Source organism: Puntigrus tetrazona, chromosome 11, assembly GCF_018831695.1.
Source record: "Puntigrus tetrazona isolate hp1 chromosome 11, ASM1883169v1, whole genome shotgun sequence".
Lineage (NCBI taxonomy): Eukaryota > Metazoa > Chordata > Actinopteri > Cypriniformes > Cyprinidae > Puntigrus > Puntigrus tetrazona.
The window spans coordinates 6269083-6290975 of record NC_056709.1 but is presented as its reverse complement, the minus strand read 5'-3'; positions in this window follow the sequence as shown (position 1 = coordinate 6290975).

Below are 21893 nucleotides of genomic sequence, written 5' to 3'. Positions count from 1 at the left end.
AACATTTCTAATTGAAAACTCTCTTTGAGGAAGGGTAAACTGTCTTGAGACGCCTGTCACTGAGGTCTGCCCAACATCTTCTTGGGGAATGAGGTGCCCAGGAACTTATAGATTAATATGTGATGAAGCAATAATGTAATGCAGGTGCATGGAGTAACACAATTCTGTTTTTAAAATGTAAGTCCTCTTTACTGAAAGAGACTAATCTAGATTGTTGTGTTCTTGTTCAGAGAAACAGCAAGAGACTGAAGTAAACTCAAGGAGATGGGTATTACTACATCTTTAAATGCTGTTATGTGAAGAAGAAGCTGAGGGTGCTGATGGGAATGCCAAAGAGAAAGATCTGAATGGAAGGTTAATACAGGAGAAATATTGCAAGGCATGAACATCAAACATTAAGGGCTGCCTACAACACACAGAGATGGTTTGAAGATGGCATGTACTTCCCACCAGCTGCCAAATTCATCCACAAGGCCCTGAGGAACCCAGAGCGAGATCTTTATCAACCGTTCTGCAGTGACTAGTTTTGAAATCAGCTCTTTTTGACTATGTTTTGCTTTTATTTCCACAGATATAAAGCATTTCACTGCTGTGACGCTATCAGCCACTCTCCTACACTTCTGCTGCATATCTGATGATCCACCGCATGATGTTGAAGAATCCATCAGATCATGTTGAGGTGCTGCATGACACATCAAGCTCTCCATGAGTCTCCCTGACGAGCTTGATGTCTCAATGCTGAACTCGTGGAGCAGCGGGAAACAAGTCAGCTACAGGGCAACCAGGTGGCAAAGTGCCACTAAAAACATAGAGCACATAGACTAAATACTAATACTTACAAAATTTTGAGAAGTACTTTTTGGCGTCTCTGATTTATTTTGTGTGTTTAATTTGGTCCTGTGTTTATATAAAAGCTCCTGGATGTTTATTTATTCTTATTATATACAGCATGACTACTATTAGTACATGTCTGCCCAATGTAAATATATGCAAAGAAAAATATAAGAGGAAATGGAAAAATATAATGAAAAGTTTAATTTGCCAATTTTACTTTACAGGTATGGGATTTAAATTTGATTTTGAACTGTACTTAATTAATAACTTTTAAAAATAAATATTAAAATATTATGTTGATAGAAATACATACTATATTATGAATTATATATATATATATATATATATATATATGACTCTTTATAAAGACATCTAAATATTTTTCATGCTTGATATTTATTATTAAAAGTGATTGATTTGTCAATGACAGTGTAACATATCCAATTTTTAAATGTAGGCCTGTTATAAAGGTTATAAAAAATAGTTTTAGTGTAAAAATAGCTTTATCTAGAAATTTTAATTTTACATTTGATTTGAAAATGTTTTTTTATTAATAAACTAAATGTGAAATTGCAAAGCATAAAGACTAAAACAATATTTCTTGTATAATGTACTCCAGTAGGCTAATCTGTTTCTCAGACCTGAACCATAGAATCATATTATAGAGCTTACTTTGATCTTGAATATTACTCTTGTCTGTAAACAGGGTAGATGTGGATTTTACCTAGCGCTTTGACGCAGTTCATTCAGTGAATAAAAAAGACATCTTAGCATTCCTTACCTCTCAGATAGGTTCTTCATGTATCTAAATGATCAGGTGTCCAAGTTACAACATCTAGCTACTGAGTGCCCAGGGCTCATTTCTGAAACTACTTTCTGACGACATTGGTTTGTTTGGTTGCTCCCTTGCATCCATATGTCCTTTCTTCCATAACCTACATGTGCACAAGCCCTGTTCCCCAGTGACTGTTTGCCTTTTCTAAAAAAAAAAAAACTGGAGGTATATCCGCAGCTAAATCCCTTCTGTTGATTTCCTAACACTGTCATTCTGTCCTGATGATGCCAATAGCCACCAAATCGGAGCTGTCTGACGGTCTTGGATGTCTGCTTTAGCTCAATCCTGCAGAGACAGAACTGATTGTGTTTCTACCAAACCTATCACTTAATCACTATTCTACTCACCGAGCTAGGACATCAACCATAACTCCTTCAAGGACATACTTCTTCAACTCCTCACTTTAGTTCTGTCCAGGCTGACTATTGCAGTCTCTCTTGGCAGGTCTTCTAGCGAGTTCTGTACAATTCATCCAGAATGCCGGCTGCAAGATTAAACTTTACTGAGTCTAAAAATAATGCATTTCATTGCCACTCTTCATCAATTTTACTAATAGCTGCTTACATGTAAATTCTAAGGCATTGATGTTTGTCAAATAAAAATACCACCAGCTCTGCACACCTTATCAGAATTTACTGTGAATTATGTAATTTATCTTAGAGTACACATATAGTGCCATCCCAGTTAGATATGAAATTTAACTTCTTAATCTGTAATCCAGCAGGTTCTATTTTACCATCAAAATTTCCAAGCATTTTCTATTCATATATTCTAGTTTAATACTTGTTGTAGTTTTTATTTATTAAAAACAACTTGACTCTCTAACACTCATTTGCATTTCTATTCTTGTTTTTTTCTCTTTATTAAAAAAATAGGTCACACGTTATATTAAGGGCCTTACACTGTGTACTACCTCTAGGAACTACATTTAGGTACACAGAAATCTACAGCTGTACATTTCTGTAACTACTCATGTAATAACTTTCAGAATGGCATGTGTAAGTGAAAATGTGCACAGAAATACTTTTGGTAATACAGTTTTTTCACTTCACTTCAACAGCACATTATTTTAAATACACATGCATAAAAGCACTGGAACACCGACCCAAGGGTGGATACAGGTAGGTTTGGTGGATATATAAAGTGTTAGATCTGGAGTTGATGCTGCACTGTAATAACAGTGTACTTACACGTGTACAACTCCTCAGAACTCACGAACATCTGTACACCAACCACAAATTATGTAAAGCCTAACTTACTACTGCTGTGTAACATCAGAGTAATTACATATAAATCCATAGAATCTGTCTAATTAATATAAGTGTAACACATTCTTACTAAAGAGGCCAAGTAGTTCTCTTTACACATTTGTACTTTCATTAATAAAAATTGCTTTATCAATGTCCTGTTACATTTGCTTGAGTTTTGTGATGTAGTTACACAAACAGTAGAGTCAGGATACTATTTACAATGTGGTTATATATGTTCATATATAGTTAATATAATTACAGTATTCTATTTTAATTTTTTCAATACCTCCAACACTAGCATTCTTCATTCTTGCTATCTTTTATTTATTATATAAAACTTACTCGCATTGCTGTAACTAAGACTTGTCCTACCACTTATATAACCTTATATTTTATCGGTTTTGATTGGTTTTTGTCTCATTTGTGATTTGCTTTGAAAACTTCAATCATAATATTACTAAATGTAACATTATAAAATTGTTTGGCAGACCAGTCTGAAACTTTTCTCAAATTGAGCAGCAGGCGGCAGTAAAAGGCGCGAGTAAAATCTACGATGACTTTTCTTTGTTTTGACTGGAGAACAAAGCAGCAGCCAAAACTCAAACTGTCATTGTGCGCGAGGGAAAATAAACTTACATGAAGAACGGAGGACACTGAGATGGTGGCCACCGGATGGGCAGTTCATGTCTGGTGACGCTGGTATCCCAGCTCTCTTCACAGATCCAACACCGAGACTTCCCATCAGCCGCACGGCCCGCGGATGCTCATGAACTGTGTCAGAATGATTCATGGCCCGAACTTCGCCTACCAACTCCTGAAAGGTGCTTTGGCGGGGAACTCCATTATGCAGGCCTTTCTGACAAAATGCTCCATGTTCTTTCTACAGCTACAAAATGTTCGCCACTGAAGAGTCTACAGGCCTACGCTAACGCCAATCAAATAACAAGGCGGCTTATATCTGTGAAGCGTGGAGCATCGTTTTAGTTATGAAAGAGTCAAAGGAGTAACGAAAACGTTTATTTATTATCTATTTTAGTAGAGAAACGGTAGAAGACTGATAGTGATGCACACTACTCAACCTTTCCCCGATTATGCCTGTTTGGAATTAAAAATATGGTAGGCTATAATTTACGACGCAAAATATTTTCCCCATCTCCTTGTTAGCAAAACAAGAAACGACATCTGCGCTGGCGACATATACAAGTAATACAGCGCATGCATATTTGAAAATATTGTTTAAATCGACATCGCAATCGCCATCGATCGCCCACGTGACTGCGATCAAATCGAGGTCGAGGACTCTGCTGTTTCCTGGTGGCAACGGTGTAGAAATCCATTAGAACTACTTAGTGACGGGCTAAAAGAGCAGTAATTAGACATACTCTGCAGAATCTCTTCTTCACTTCGATGATTTTCTGAGCAGAGTCTACTATATAGACCGCTCAAAAAGTTTATATTCGCGCGTTGGTCTTAGCTACAGTTTACAGAGTCGCACCAGACTACAGTGTGTTTCACGCACTCTGATAACTTCAGCATCTGACATCAAAACTTAATCAAAACTAGAAGTCATCATGTCTTCAGAACTGAGAAGTGCTTGTGGATGCTTATGTCAATGCATCTTCTACTGCAGTGACAGGTTCGGGGCATCAGATGACTCAAGATGGAGTCGATGGACACCAGTGCCATCTATGACCATTTCCAGTCCTGCAGTTCATGTGCAACTGATGAGGTCTTCTGGCTGAGGAGAGACGTGCAGCTGGAAGAAGTCTCACTGAGGAGAAAGACGCAGCTGAGGTTGATATCAGTGATGCCAGCTCACAGAGTCAAATGCCACTGGTGTCTGGGGCTGACCGACGCATCCAAGTGGGGCCTCTCTCCAAGAGGGAAGCTGGCCAGTGAGACTGATCAGAGATAACATTGATGGCTCCTCCTGCAAACTTCTGAGGAGAGCATCCAACAGGTAAATGTCAACAGATCGGCTGAAATGCAACATTGCAAATGAGGCGCAAATAAAAATATGTACTGTTTTTTGTGACAGCACGTTAATTAGTTATTTTTTATTCTGTGGTTGCTGTTTCGTTTATAATTACAAAGTGTTCTTTTCCAGAGATTTGCCAAAGTGAGGAAGGGTAATCAGTGAGTTCTCTTCCTGTTTGGGATTTGCCACAGTCACTGAGATTGATGCTGTTGTTCCAGTGCGTTGTGAGAGAGTCAGAAGCAGCAGTAAGATTGTTCAGGAGGCATGGATGCCTTATCTGAAATCTCAGAGAGAGACATCCCAGCCAAGGTATATCAGCAGTGCAGTTGGAAATTCAACATTTAAAAAAAAAAAAAAAAAGTGAAATGAAATAAAAATAGGCAAAGTCTGCATAGGGAATAATTTTACCTGCCAACAGTGACATATGTGGACCACAACTGAATTATCCATGCTTACTGTGTTGGTAAAACGTGTTTCTACTAAAACATTGCTTTTCTTCTCTTTTAGACTTTGTTAAAGTGAGGAAGACCATTAGTGAGTTCTTCCGACTGGGATCTCATTACAGCCTAAGAGTGACCCAGCTGTTTCTGAGCCACTACGTAAAGTAGCAGGAAGCAGCAAGTAGGATCACGATAAGGGTAGAAGTGGGCACTTCATCTCAAATGTCTGGAGGAGAACATCCTAACAGGTAAATATCAACAGAGCAGTTAAAATACAGCATTACACTGAGCTGCAAATACAAATGTCTGCAGTATAAGGTAAGCCACCCATATATATTTTGGACACATAATATCATTGGAGCTACAGTGAAAAGTGACTACACTTTACATGTTTAATATGTGGATCGAAGAAGTTTCTTATATTGTTATTCTTTGTCTTTTTAGAATATGCCAAAGTCTAGAAGACAATTTAGTGCGTTCTTCCCATAAGCGTTGCTGGATCTCTCAGCATAGCCTGATCCGGATCTGTGAGTCACTGTGTGTCCTAATGAAACTCTCACGAATCAACATCTGGAGCCTCTCTGCAACATGAACTAAGATCATTTTGATCTGGAGGGGTTTTGGTCTACTGTGAGTAGCTCTGGAACTGAAATCCTGCATGCTCAGAAGGTTTGGTGGTTGGATTTAAAGGAAGTGCTTATCTCGGAGCCGAGGGGCTCAGTTCTGGGTGCCTGGAACACTGACTGATCCGTATGCCTCTCAGCAGAAGTGGTTATGGAGCAGCAAGCGGAAATGATCGCAGTGGCAATGATGCCTTCTCTGAAACTCCTGGAGGAGTGCACTCCCCAACAGGTGAATGCTTCAACAGAGTTGCTTTGAGTTGCAACATTTCCACCATATGCAAGCTGGGGATAAATTATTTGTGTTCTAATTTCATATTGTTATCTACTTTTTCTAGAATATGTCAAAGTTAGGAAGATCAACAAAATTAGTCAGTTCTTTCCAAAAGCTCTTTGGGATCTCAGCACAGCCAGAGAAGGATCCAGCAGTTTCAAGCAGTATTCTTGTGTATCCTAGAAGCAAGCATTCCTAAATGAAGAACCCCAGCGACTAGAGCATTCAGTCTTAGAGAACTATATTCCTCTAAACATTTCCCAATTAGAAAACTCTCTTTTTTGGAGGAAGGTAAACTGTCCGGAGACGCCTGTCACTGAGGTCTGGCCCAACATCTTCTTGAGAATGAAGTAAAGTCTGCAACTTATAGATTAATATGTGATGAAACAATAATGTAATGCAGGAGCATGGAGTTAAACACAATTCTGTTTTTAAAATGTAAGTCCTCTTTACTGAAAGACTAATCTAGATTGTTGTGTTCTTGTTCAGAGAAACAGCAAGAGACCAAAAGCAAACTCAAGGAGATGGGTATTATTACCCATCTTAAATGCTGCAGCAGTGAAGAAGAAGCTGAGGTGTTTGATGGGAATGCCAAAGAGAAAGACCTGAATGGGAAGGTTAATACAGGGGAGAAATATTACAAAGGCATGAACATCAAATATTGCAGCTTGCCTATGTAACACACAGAGATGGTTTGAAGATGGGCATGTACTTCTGCAGGCTGCCAAATTCATCCACAAGGCCCTGAGGAACCCAGAAAGTGAGATCTTTTATCAACCGTTCTGCAGTGATCAGTTTTTGGAAATCAGCTTTTTTGACTATGTTTTGCTTTTATTTCCACAGATAAGGTGCTACTTCACTGCTGTGGACGCTATCAGCCACTCTCCTACACTTCTGCTGGCATATCTGATGATCCACCGTGGCATGATGTTGGAAGAATCCGCCGATCATGTTATAAAGGTGCGACACATCAAGCCCTCCATGAGATCCCTGACGCAGCTGATGTCTCTCAATGCTGAACTCATGGAGCAGCGAAAACAACAGCTACAGGGCAACCAGGTGGCAAAGTGCCACTAAAAACATAGAAGAGCATAGACTAAATACTAATACTTAATAAAATTTTGAGAAGCATTCTTTTTGGTGTTCCTGATTTCTATTTTAGTGTTTAATTTGGTCCTGTGTTTATATAAAAAGCTCCCTGGATGTTTATTTATTCTTATTATATACAACATGACTATTACTATTAGGTACATGTCTGTCCACTGTAAATATATGCAAAGAAAAATATGAAGAGAAATGTGAAAATATAATGAAAAGTTTAATTTGCCACTTTACTTTACAGGTATGATTTAAATTTGATTTTGAAACTGGTAATTTAATTAATAACTTTAAAAAAATAAATATTAAAATATTATGTTGATAGAAACACATACTATATTAGAATTATATATATATATATATATGACTCTTACAAAGACATCTAATATTTGTCTCATGCTTGATATTTAATATTAAAAAGTGATTGATTTGATTCACCGCACAGTGTAACATATCAACCTTTAAAATGTGAAGCCTATATAAAGGTTATAAAAAATAGTTTTAGTGTAAAAATAGTTTTACTCAGAAATTTTAATTTTACATTTGATTTGAAAATGTTTTTTTGTTAATAAACTGAAATGTGAAATTGTAAAGTACAAAGACTAAAACAATATTTTCTTGTATAATGTACTCAGTAGGCTAATCTGTTTCTCAGGACCTGAACCATAGAATCATATTATAGAGCTTGTTTTGATCTTGAATATTACCTTGTCTGTGAAACAGGGTAGATGTGGATTTTAATTAGCGTTTTGGCGCAGTTCATTCAGTGAAGAAAAAAGGACATCTTAGCATTCTTACCTCTCAGATGGGTTCTTCAGGTATCTTAAAATGATCAGGTGTCCAAGTTACAACATCTAGCTACTGGAGTGCCTCAGGGCTCATTTCTTGAACCACTTCTCTGGCGACATTGGTTTGTTTGGTTGCCCCTTGCATCCATATGTCCTTCTTCCATCACTCTACATGTACACAAGCTCTGTTCCCTCAGTGACTGTTTGCCTTTTTCTAAAAAAAACTGATAGTATATCCGCCAGTTGAATCCTTCTGTTGATTTCCTAACACTGTCATTCTGTCCTGATGATGTGCCAATAGCTGCTCAAATCGGAGCTTGCCTGACGATGTCTTGATGTCTGCTTTAGCTCAAACTTGCAGAGACAAGAACTGATTGTGTTTTCAACAAACCTATCACTTAATCACTATTTCACCACCGAGCTAGGGACATCAACCATAACTCCTTCAAGGACATACTTTTCAACTCCTCTACTTTAGTTCTGTCCAGGCTGGACTATTGCAGTTCTCTCTTGGCAGGTCTTCTAGCGAGTTCTGTACAATTCATCCAGAATGCCGGCTGCAAGATTAAACTTTAATAGAGCGAAAATAATGCATTTCATTGCCACTCTTCATCAATTTTACCAATAACTGCTTACACAAAATTTAAGGCATTGATGTTTGTCAACAAAAACACCCACCAGCTCTGCACACCTTTATCGTAATTTACATAATTGCAGTGATTTACACATTCAGTACACATAGTGCCATCCCAGTTAGATATGAAATCTTAACTTAATCTTAATCCATGCAGGTCTTTATTTTACCATCAAACTCTGCCATTTTCTATTCATATTCTAGTTTACCTACTTGTTGTAGTTTTATTTATTAAAAAACAACAGCTCTAACACTCATTTGCATTTCTATTCTGTTTTCCCCCTTTTATTAAAAAATAGGTCACACGTTATATTAAGTGGCCCTTACACCTGTGTACTCACCTAGGAACTACTGCGTGTAGGTACACATTAGAAATCTACAGCTGTAATATTTCTGTAACTACTTCATGTAACAACCTTCAGAATGGCATGTGTAAGTGAAAATGTGCAACAGAACATTGGTAACAATGCTTTTTTCACTTCACTTCAACAGTGAATATTATTTTGTAACAATAATATGCATAAAGTAATTGGAACAATTTAATCTAGGGGTGGATACAGGTAGGTTTATGGATATATAAAGTAAGTTAGATCTGGAGTTGATGCTGCACTGTAATAACAGTGTACTTACACGGTGTACAACTCCTCAGGAACTCACGTAACATTCTGTACACCAACCACAAATTATGTAAAGCCTAACTTACCACTGCTGTGTAACATCAGAGTAATTACATGGTAAATCCATAGGAATTGTCTAATTAATATAAAGTGTAACACGTCCTTTACCAAAGAGTGCCGTTAGTTCTCTTACATTTGTACTTTCATTAACAAAAAATTGCTTTATCAATGTCCTGTTACACATTTGCTTGAGTTTTGTGACATGTGTAGTTACACAAACAGTAGATCTGTGGATACTATTTGCCAATGTGGTTACATATGTTCACATATAGTTAATATAATTACAGTATTCTATTTTAATTTTTTCAATACCCTCCAACACTAGCATTCTTCATTCTTTTGCTATCTTTTTATTTATTATATAAAACTTACTCAGTACTGCTGTAACCAAGACTTGTCCACCACTTATATAACCTTATATTTTATCGGTTTTGATTGCTTCTTTTGTCCTCATTTGTGATTTGCTTTGGAAAAACTCGTCTGCTAATATTACTAAATGTAACATTATAAAATTGTTTGCAGACCCGAAGTCTTGAAACTTTTCCTCAAATTGAGCAGCAGGCGGCGCAAAAGAAAGTGAGTAAAACTCCACATGACTTTCTTTATTTTGACTGAGAACAAAAGTAGCAGCCAAACTCAAACTGTCATTGTGCGTGAGAAAATGTCCTACACATGAAGAAGCGGAGGACACCGAGATGGTGGCCACGGATGGGCAGTTCAGCGTCTGGTGGCGCGGTATCCCAGCTCTCTTCACAGATCCAGCGACTGAGACTTCCCACTGTACCGCCCGCTCCATGGTGCCCACATGAACTGTGTCAGAATGACCATGGCCTGAACCGCCTACCAACTCCTGAAAGGTATGGCGGGGAACCTAATATCGCAGGCCTTTTCTGACAAAATGTTCCATGTTCTTTCTCTACAGCCACAAATGTTCGCTACTGAAGAGTCTACAGGGCTCATTGCGTCAATCAAATAACAAGGCGTAGTTTACATTCAGGCGTGGAACATCGGTTTTAGCGGTGAAAGAGTCAGTTGAATGCGAAAACGTTTTTATTTATTATCTATTTTAGTAGAGAAGCGGTAGAAGACCGACAGTGATGCACACTACTCAACCTTTTCCTCGAATATGCCCGTTTGGAATAAAAAATATGGTAGGCTATAATTTCATAGCGAAAATATTTTCCCATCTCCTTGTTCCAAAACAAGAAAGCGTACATTCGGCATTAAGTAGACATATACAAGTAATAGCGCATGCATATTTGAAAATATTGTTTGCAAATCGATACACCGGCAAATCGCCATCGTATACCTTGCCATTGACTGATCGAAATCGAGTCGAGGACTCCTGCTGTTTCTATGGCAATGCGGTGGAACTATTAGAACTACTAGTGACGTGGCTAAAAGAGCAGTAATTAGACATACTTGCAGAATCTCTTCACTTCGATGATTTTCTGAGCAGAAAGTCTACTATATAGACCCGTTCAAAAAGTTTATATTCGGCGTGTTGGTCCATACAGTTTACAGAGTCAAAATCTGTACTCACAGTGTGTTTCACACGCAATTTGATAACTCTACATCTGACATCAAAACTTAATCAAAAAACTAGAAGTCATCATGTCTTCAGAACTGAGAGAAGTGCTTGTGGATGTTTATGTCAACGGCATCTTCTACTGCAGTGACAGTGTCTGGGCATCAGATGACCAAGATGTGGAGTCGGATATTACCAGTGCCATCTATGACCATTTCAGTCCCACAGTTCATGTGCAACTGGATGAGGTCTTCATTGAGGAGAAAGGCGTGCAGCTGGAAGAAGTCTTCATTGAGGAGAAAGGCGTGCAGCTGGAGGTTGATATCAGTGATGCCAGCTCAGAGTCGGTGCCACTGGTGTCTGAAGGACCGATCGATCCAGTGGGGCCTTCCGAAGAAGGAAGCGTCAGTGAGACTGATCAGGATAACATTGGCGGTTCTCCTGAAACTTCTGAGAGAGCATCCCAACAGGTAAATGTCAACAGATCGGCTGAAATGCAACATTGCAATGAGCGCAAATAAAAATATGTACTGTTTTTGTGACAGCACGTTAATTAGTTATTTTTATTCTGTGGTTACACTGTTTATAATTACAAAGTGTTCTTTCCAGAATTTGCCAAAGTGAGAAGGCAATCAGTGAGTTCTTCCGAACTGGGATTTTGCCACAGTCTGAGATTGATGCGGTTGTTTCAGTGCGTTGTGAGAGAGTCAGGAAGCAGCAGTAAGATTGTTCAGAGTGGCATGGATGCCTTATCTGAAATCTCAGAAGAGGACATCCCAATAGGTATATCAGTAGTGCAGTTGAAATTCAACATTTTGTAAAAAAAAAAAAAAAAAAAGTGAAATGAAATAAAAATAGGTAAAGTCTGCATAGGGAATAATTTTTACCCAAGCAACAGTATATGTGACCACAATTTAATTATCCATGTTTACTGTGTGGTAAAACGTGTTTCTAATAAAATATTGTTTTTCTTCTTTTAGACTTTGTTAAAGTGAGGAAGACCATTAGTGAGTTCTTCCGGACTGGGATCTCATTACAGCCCAAGAGTGACCCAGCTGTTTCTGAGCCACTACGTAAAGTAGCAGGAAGCAGCAGTGGGATCGGTAAGGGTAGAGTGGGCGCTTCATCTCAAATGTCTGAGGAGAACATCCCAACAGGTAAATATCGACAGAGCAGTTAAAATACAGCATTACACTGAGCTGCAAATACAAATGTCTGATACAAGGTAAGCCAAATCTACATATTTTTGGACACATAATATCGCTGAGCCACAGTAAAAGTGACCACACTTTACATGTTTAATATGTGGATCGAAGAAGTTTCTTATATTGTAATTCTTTGTCTTTTAGAATATGCCAACGTCAGGAAGACAATTAGTGCGTTCTTCCATAAGCGTTGTGATCTCTCAGCACAGCCGGATCCGGATTCAGAGTCACTGTGTGTCCCGAATGAAAGCTCTCACGAATCAACATCTGAGCCTCTGCAACATGAACCAGATCATTTTGATCTTGAGGAATGGTCCATTGTGAGCAGCTCTGAACTGGAACCTGCATGCTCAGAAGGTTTGGTGGTTGACTTCAGCGTTGCCATCTCGGAGCCGAGGAGCCCAGTTCTGGTGCCTGAACACCTGACTGATCCAGAAGGGCCTTCAGCAGAAGTGTCAGGGAGCAGCAGCGGGAATGATCAGGGTGGCAATGATGCTTCTCCTGAAACCCCCGAGGAGTACATCCCAACAGGTGAATGTCAACAGAGCGTTTGAGTTGCAACATTTCAATTACATGCAAGTCAGACAAATTATTTGTGTTCTAATTTCATATTGTTATCTTCTTTTTTCAGAATATGTCAAAGTTAGGAAGATCAACAAAATTAGTCAGTTCTTCCAAAAGCTCTTTGGGATCTCAGCACAGCCTCAGAAGGATCCAGCTCTGCCAGAGCCTCTGTGTATCCCAGAAGCAAGCATTCCCAAACAAGAACCTCAAGCGACAGAGCATTCAGTCTTAGAGAACTATATTCCTCTAAACATTTCCCAATTGAAAACTCTTTTGGAGGAAGGTAAACTGTCCGAGACGCCTGTCACTGAGGTCTGGCCCAACATCTTCTTTGGGAATGAGTAAGTCTGCAACTTATAGATTAATATGTGATGAAGCAATAATGTAATGCAGGAGCATGGAGTTAAACACAATTCTGTTTTTTAAAATGTAAGTCCTCTTTACTGAAAGACTAATCTAGATTGTTGTGTTCTTGTTCAGAGAAACAGCAAGAGACCGAAGCAAACTCAAGGAGATGGGTATTACCCACATCTTAAATGCTTCAGCAGTGAAGAAGAAGCTGAGGGTGTTGATGGGAATGCCAAAAGAGAAAGACCTGAATGGGAAGGTTAATACAGGGGAGAAATATTACAAAGGCATGAACATCAAATATTATGGCTTGCCTACAACACACAGAGATGGTTTGAAGATGGGCATGTACTTCTCACCAGCTGCCAAATTCATCCACAAGGCCCTGAGGAACCCAGAAAGTGAGATCTTTTATCAACCGTTCTGCAGTGATCAGTTTTTGAAATCAGCTTTTTTGACTATGTTTTTGTTTTTATTTCCACAGATAAGGTGCTACTTCACTGCTGTGGCGCTATCAGCCACTCTCCTACACTTCTGCTGGCATATCTGATGATCCACCGTGGCATGATGTTGGAAGAATCCATCGATCATGTTATAAAGGTGCGACACATCAAGCCCTCCATGAGATCCCTGGCGCAGCTGATGTCTCTCAATGCTGAACTCGTGGAGCAGCGAAAACAACAGCTACAGGGCAACCAGGTGCAAAAGTGCCACTAAAAAAACATAGAACACATAGACTAAATACTAATACTTAATAAAATTTTGAGAAGCATTCTTTTTGGTGTTCCTGATTTCTATTTTAGTGTTTAATTTGGTCCTGTGTTTATATAAAAGCTCCTGGATGTTTATTTATTCTTATTATATACAGCATGACTACTATTAGGTACACATGTCTGTCCACTGTAAATATATGCAAAGAAAAATATGAAGAGGAAATGTGAAAATATAATGAAAAGTTTAATTTGCCACTTTACTTTACAGGTATGATTTAAATTTGATTTTGAAACTGGTAATTTAATTAATAACTTTAAAAAATAAATATTAAAATATTATGTTGATAGAAACACATACTATATTAGAATTATATATATATATATATGTATACATATATATATATATATATATATATATATATACATATATATATATATATATATATATATATATATATATATATATATATATATGACTCTTACAAAGACATCTAATATTTGTCTCATGCTTGATATTTAATATTAAAAGTGATTGATTTGTGTCACGCTGTAACGCCACACCAGCAGAGGGAGCCTTCCCCAGAGTTCTGACTGTCAGCTCTTCCTCTGCTTTCTCCACGCCCACTTCCTTTTGGCGGCCATTTTAACCAGGCCCAAACAACAGCCTGGTGCGAAGTATTGCCAGCTCATCACTGCATACCAAGCGTTTCTTTATCTGTCTGTTTCTATCGTGTTTTGACCTATTGCCTGTTTTTTCTTCACTATTGTTCTTTGGATTACCCCTTGCCTTGACGACTCGGATTGGACTGATTATTGTGTTTGAACCTTTGCCTGATTATTTGACGCTGAGTTTGGATTACGTTTGGATTTGTTTGCTGTCTCCATTAAAACTCTGCATATGGATTCTACTCCGGCTTCCGCCTCTGAATCGTTACAGAATACTTCGCCTTCACCGAATCCAGCGGAGGTTTCACAACTACAGGCCGCGTTCACTTACCAGAGTGAACTTATGAAGAATTATCAGGAACAGCTGGCTCAAGTGCAAGCAGCGAACAATCATCTGCTTCATTATATCCGTTCGCTTCCACCCACGCAACCTCCTACGGTAAGACTGGCACTGCCAGAAAAATTTGATGGTTCTGCTGAGCAAGGCAAAGGGTTTGTCGCCAAACTCGCACCTACCTGGGAAGTATGACAGATCATTCCGAAGCAGATAAGTGTTCCCTGATCATGTCACTATTGTCCGGCAGGGCAATTGAGTGGGCTGCGGCCGTTTGGGAAACAGACGTAAATCTGCGTACTTCTGCTGAATATTTTATGAACCAAATTCGTGAAGTGTTTGAATATCCTGCAGGGGGCCAGGATGTATCAACACGGATTCTGCATTTAACTCAGGAAGTCGCACAGCAGCAGACTATGCCATTGAGTTTCGCACCTTAGCAGCACAAAGTGGGTGGAATGATGTCTCACTCAAAGCCGTCTTTAAACAAAGTCTCAATCCGGAATTGCAAACTGAGATGGCCTGCAGAGGAGAGGATTTGTCTTTCACGGAGTATGTCAATACCGCCATTAAGTTAGATAACTTGCAACGGAGTGTACCAAGACGGAGGACCACACGCATTTCATCACCCCATTTTGCACCTGTGTCCAGCTGTACACCTGAACAGTCTGGCTCTGAACCTATGCAAATTGGAGCTACCAGCCTATCTGAGACTGAGAGAAATCGGCGCCGAGAACTGAATCTGTTTCTACTGTGGAGAACAAGGCCATCGCAATCACCAGTGTCCACACAAGGCCCGGAAGAAGGCAGCTGATTCAACCGGGTGAGTTGTGATGGTTTCTCCTTACAAATATTCAAGGCTGTTACTGTACCAGTCCAGATAACTACTGACGATGGTCCTATTCTGTTAACAGCACTGATTGACTCTGGAGCTGCACTTAATCTCATTAACCAGAATCTCATTCATCAACACCATATCTCCACCATACCATGTTTGCCAGCCATTGGAATCACCACTGTGGAAAATAAACCCATAAAAGGGGGTATCACCAGACAGACATCGCCCACCCGTCTACAAACTGGATTGTTTCATCAAGAACTCATTTCACTGTATGTAATTGACTCACCCAAGTATGAAATCATCCTCGGATACCCATGGCTTTCCACTCATGACCCAAGTTTTTCTTGGTTCAAAGGGGAACTCACACACTGGTCTCAGTTCTGCGAAAGCACTGTCTGCACAACTGCCCATCATTGCCATGTCTCGCCACTAGTGTGGAAAGTCCCCTCAGCTCACAGACTCCACGATTCCACAATGCTATAATGACCTGCGGGAAGTTTTTAGTAAAACTAAGGCCACTCAATTGCCACCACATCGGCCTGGGATTGTGCCATTGATCTCCTGCCCAACGCTATGCCACCCAAAAGTAAGATTTATTCCTGTCTCGTCAGGAGTCCCAAGCTATGGAAGAGTATATCAACGAGGCTTTGAACTCTGGATTTATTCGTCCATCCACTTCTCCCGCTGCAGCTGGGTTTTTTTTTGTTGAGAAAAAAGATGGAGGATTACGACCATGTATCGACTACCGAGGTCTCAACCATGTCACTGTTAAATTCCGTTATCCATTACCACTGGTCCCAGCTGCATTGGAACAACTTCGCGAAGCCAAGATTTACACCAAACTCGATCTCAGAAGTGCCTACAACCTCATCAGAATCAAGGAAGGAGATGAATGGAAAACTGCATTTCTCACCACTCAGGGGCACTATGAGTACCAGGTGATGCCGTATGGACTTGCCAACGCTCCAGCAGTATTTCAGTCCTTCATCAACGAGATCTTCAGGGATATTCTTCACAAGTTTGTAATCGCTTACATTGATGATATTCTGATCTACTCCAGATCTGAGGATGAACATGTGGATCATGTGAGGATTGTCCTTTCCGTCTTCTAGAACATAACTTGTACATCAAGGCAGAGAAATGTGAGTTTCATGTATTCCAGACATCCTTTCTAGGATACAATATAAGTCATCACGGCGTGGGAAATGGACAATGCTAAAATCACTGCTGTCACTGAATGGCCCAGGCCCTCCACAGTCAAAGAACTACAACGGTTCCTAGGATTTGCTAATTTCTACCGCCGGTTCATCAGAAATTACAGTTTAATAGCCGCCCCTCTGACCTCACTACTCAAAGGAAAACCCTCAAGGTTACATTGGACCGAACAAGCAGACACCGCCTTCAATAACCTGAAAACCACTTTTACTACAGCCCAAATCCCGACCTTCCATTCATCCTGGAAGTGGACGCCTCTGATTGTGGCATTGGTGCGGTGCTCTCACAGCGTCATGGTCAACCTGCGAAATTGTACCCCTGTGCTTTCTTTTCCAGAAAGCTTTCCACAGCAGAAAGAAACTACGATGTCGGCAATAAGGAACTTCTCTCTATGAAAGCAGCCATTGAAGAGTGGAGGCATTGGCTAGAAGGGGCACTACATCCATTTCAAGTTATCACTGACCATAAAAACCTTGAATATGTCAAAGCTGCTAAGAGACTCAACCCACGTCAAGCACGATGGTCACTTTTCTTTTCAAGATTTCAGTTCACTGTCACTTACTGCCCAGGAAGCAAGAACAGCAAAGCAGACGCGTTGTCACGGAGACATGATCCCCCTCATCAGACACATACCTCAGAACCCATCCTGAACCCAGCCGTAATCATCGCACCCATCAACTGGGATATAATGGATGAAATCCAACAAGCTACCCAACACGAACCGTCGCCAACTAATTGTCCTCCCAACAAACAATATGTTCCACAAACACTAAGAAGGAGAGTGATGCAGTGGGTTCACACATCTTTGAGCTCAGGCCATCCAGGAATATCTCGATCCATCAAGCTAACACAGAACTCATTCTGGTGGCCCTTTATGACGCGAGACATCACAAATTATGTAAAAGCTTGTCCAGTGTGTGCTCAAGCCAAGACCCCCAGAGACCTTCCAGCTGGCCTACTGAAACCTCTCCCCATTCCACAAAGACCATGGTCTCACCTGTCCGTAGACTTTGTTACCAACCTCCCACCATCTGATGGATTCACCACCATCCTGGTGATTATTGACCGATTCTCCAAAGCATGCCGTCTAGTTCCACTCATGGGTCTACCCACAGCCATGGAAACAGCCCAAGCCATGTTTCATCATGTGTTTAGAAACTATGGACTACCCGAGGACATCGTCTCCGACCGAGGAACCCAATTCACGTCTCAAGTTTGGAGAGCCTTTTGTAAATTACTAGACATAAATGTCAGTTTAACATCTGGTTTTCACCCACAGTCTAACGGGCAGGTGGAGAGACTAAATCAAGAGATCGGGAGATATCTGAGAACATACTGCAGTCGAGAGCAACACCGTTGGACAGAATTCCTTCCCTGGACTGAATATGCTCAAAATTCATTGACTCACTCATCCACAGGACTAACCCAGTTTCAGTGTGTGCTTGGCTACCAACCCCCCTTGTTCCCGTGGTCCGGAGAACCATCTTCTGTACCCGCCGTTAATGACTGGATTCAGCGCAGTGAGAGGGTATGGGACAATGCTCATGTCCGCCTGCAACGTGCAATTGGCACTCAAGTGTTGCATGCAAATCGATGACGTCGCCCACATCCTCCCTATCTACCAGGACAAAGGGTCTGGCTCTCCACAAAGGACCTCAAGTTACATCTGCCGAGCAGGAAGCTCAGCCCAAGGTATGTTGGTCCTTTCAAAATCGTTCGACAAATCAATGAGGTCACATACCAGTTAGAGCTCCCTGCCAACTACCGTATCTCTCCTTCCTTTCACGTGTCGCTCCTCAAACCTGTCCACTCGGATGCTGACCCCAATGCTGAGCCGGAGGAACCACCACCACCGCTGGATGTAGATGGATCACCGGCGTACATTGTCAATGTACTCCTGGACTCCAGAAGACGAGGGGGTCAGCTCCAATATTTGGTGGATTGGGAGGGCTACGGACCTGAGGAGAGATCATGGATACCTGCTTCGGACATTCTGGACCCCTCCTTAATCGAGGAATTTCATAGAGCCAGACCTGACCGTCCTGCACCACGACCACGGGGACGACCACGTAGAGCACCAGGAGGTGCTCCTAGAGGGGGGGGTGCTGTAACGCCACACCAGCAGAGGGAGCCTTCCCCAGAGTTCTGACTGTCAGCTCTTCCTCTGCTTTCTCCACGCCCACTTCCCTTTTGGCGGCCATTTTAACCAGGCCCAAACAACAGCCTGGTGCGAAGTATTGCCAGCTCATCACTGCATACCAAGCGTTTCTTTATCTGTCTGTTTCTATCGTGTTTTGACCTATTGCCTGTTTTTTCTTGACTATTGTTCTTTGGATTACCCTTGCCTTGACGACTCGGATTGGACTGATTATTGTGTTTGAACCTTTGCCTGATTATTTGACGCTGAGTTTGGATTACGTTTGGATTTGTTTGCTGTCTCCATTAAAACTCTGCATATGGATTCTACTCCGGCTTCCGCCTCTGAATCGTTACACACGCACAGTGTAACATATCCACCTTTAAAATGTAGGCCTATATAAAGGTTATAAAAAATAGTTTTAGTGTAAAAATAGTTTTACTCAGAAATTTTAATTTTACATTTGATTTGAAAATGTTTTTTTATTAATAAACTGAAATGTGAAATTGTAAAGTACAAAGACTAAAACAATATTTTCTTGTATAATGTACTCCAGTAGGCTAATCTGTTTCTCAGGACCTGAACCATAGAATCATATTATAGAGCTTGTTTTGATCTTGAATATTACCCTTGTCTGTGAAACAGGGTAGATGTGGATTTTAATTAGCGTTTTGACGCAGTTCATTCAGTGAAGAAAAAAGGACATCTTAGCATTCTTACCTCTCAGATAGGTTCTTCAAGGTATCTTAAAATGATCCAAGTTACAACATCTAGCTACTGGAGTGCCTCAGGGCTCATTTCTTGAACCACTTCTCTGACGACATTGGTTTGTTTGGTTGCCCCTTGCATCCATATGTCCTTCTTCCATCACTCTACATGTGCACAAGCTCTGTTCCCTCAGTGACTGTTTGCCTTTTTAAAAAAAAAAAAACTGATAGTATATCCGCAGTTGAATCCTTCTGTTGATTTCCTAACACTGTCATTCTGTCCTGATGATGTGCCAATAGCTGCTCAAATCGGAGCTTGCCTGACGTGTCTTGATGTCTGCTTTAGCTCAAACTTGCAGAGACAGAACTGATTGTGTTTTCAACAAACCTATCACTTAATCACTATTTCACCACCGAGCTAGGGACATCAACCATAACTCCTTCAAGGACATACTTTTCAACTCCTCTACTTTAGTTCTGTCCAGGCTGGACTATTGCAGTTCTCTCTTGGCAGGTCTTCTAGCGAGTTCTGTACAATTCATCCAGAATGCCGGCTGCAAGATTAAACTTTAATGAGCCGAAAATAATGCATTTCATTGCCACTCTTCATCAATTTTACCAATAGCTGCTTACACAAAATTTAAGGCATTGATGTTTGTCAACAAAAACACCACCAGCTCTGCACACCTTTATCGTAATTTACCGTAATTGCGGTAATTTACATTCCAGAGTACACATAGTGCCATCCCAGTTAGATATGAAATCTTAACTTAATCTTAATCCATGCAGGTCTTTTCCGTCTTTATTTTACCATCAAACTCTGCCATTTTCTATTCATATTCTAGTTTACCTACTTGTTGTAGTTTTATTTATTAAAAACAACTTGACTCTAACACTCATTTGCATTTCTATTCTGTTTTTTCCCTTTTATTAAAAAAATAGGTCACACGTTATATTAAGTGGCCCTTACACCTGTGTACTCACCTAGGAACTACACGTGTAGGTACACATTAGACATCTACAGCTGTAATATTTCTGTAACTACTTCATGTAACAACCTTCAGAATGGCATGTGTAAGTGAAAATGTGCAACAGAACATTGGTAACAATGCTTTTTCACTTCACTTCAACAGTGAATATTATTTTGTAACAATAATATGCATAAACGTAATTGGAACAATTTAATCTAAAGGGGTGGATACAGGTAGGTTTATGGATATATAAAGTAAGTTAGATCTGGAGTTGATGCTGCACTGTAATAACAGTGTACTTACACGGTGTACAACTCCTCAGGAACTCACGTAACATTCTGTACACCAACCACAAATTATGTAAAGCCTAACTTACCACTGCTGTGTAACATCAGAGTAATTACATGGTAAATCCATAGGAATTGTCTAATTAATATAAAGTGTAACACGTCCTTACCAAAGAGTGCCATTAGTTCTCTTACACATTTGTACTTTCATTACCAAAAATGCTTTTATCAATGTCCTGTTACACATTTGCTTGAGTTTTGTGACATGTGTAGTTACACAAACAGTAGAGCTGTGGATACTATTTGCCAATGTGGTTACATATGTTCACATATAGTTATTATAATTACAGTATTCTATTTTTATTTTTTCAATACCCTCCAACACTAGCATTCTTCATTCTTTTGCTATCTTTTTATTTATTATATAAAAACTTACTCGGTACTGCTGTAACCAAGACGTGTCCCACCACTTATATAACCTTATATTTTATCGGTTTTGATTGCTTCTTTTGTCCTCATTTGTGATTTGCTTTGGAAAAACTCGTCTGCTAATATTACTAAATGTAACATTATAAAATTGTTTGCAGACCGAAGTCTTGAAACTTTCCTCAAATTGAGCAGCAGGCGGCGCAAAGGCGCGAGTAAAACTCCACATGACTTTCTTTGTTTTGACTGAGAACAAAAGTAGCAGCCAAACTCAAACTGTCATTGTGCGTGAGGGAAAATGTCCTACACATGAAGAACGGAGGACACCGAGATGGTGGCCACCGGATGGGCAGTTCAGCGTCTGGTGACGCCGGTATCCCAGCTCTCTTCACAGATCCAACGACTGAGACTTCCCACTGTGCCGCCCGCTCCCGCGGATGCCCACATGAACTGTGTCAGAATGACCATGGCCTGAACTTCGCCTACCAACTCCTGAAAGGTATGGCGGGAACCTTATATGCGC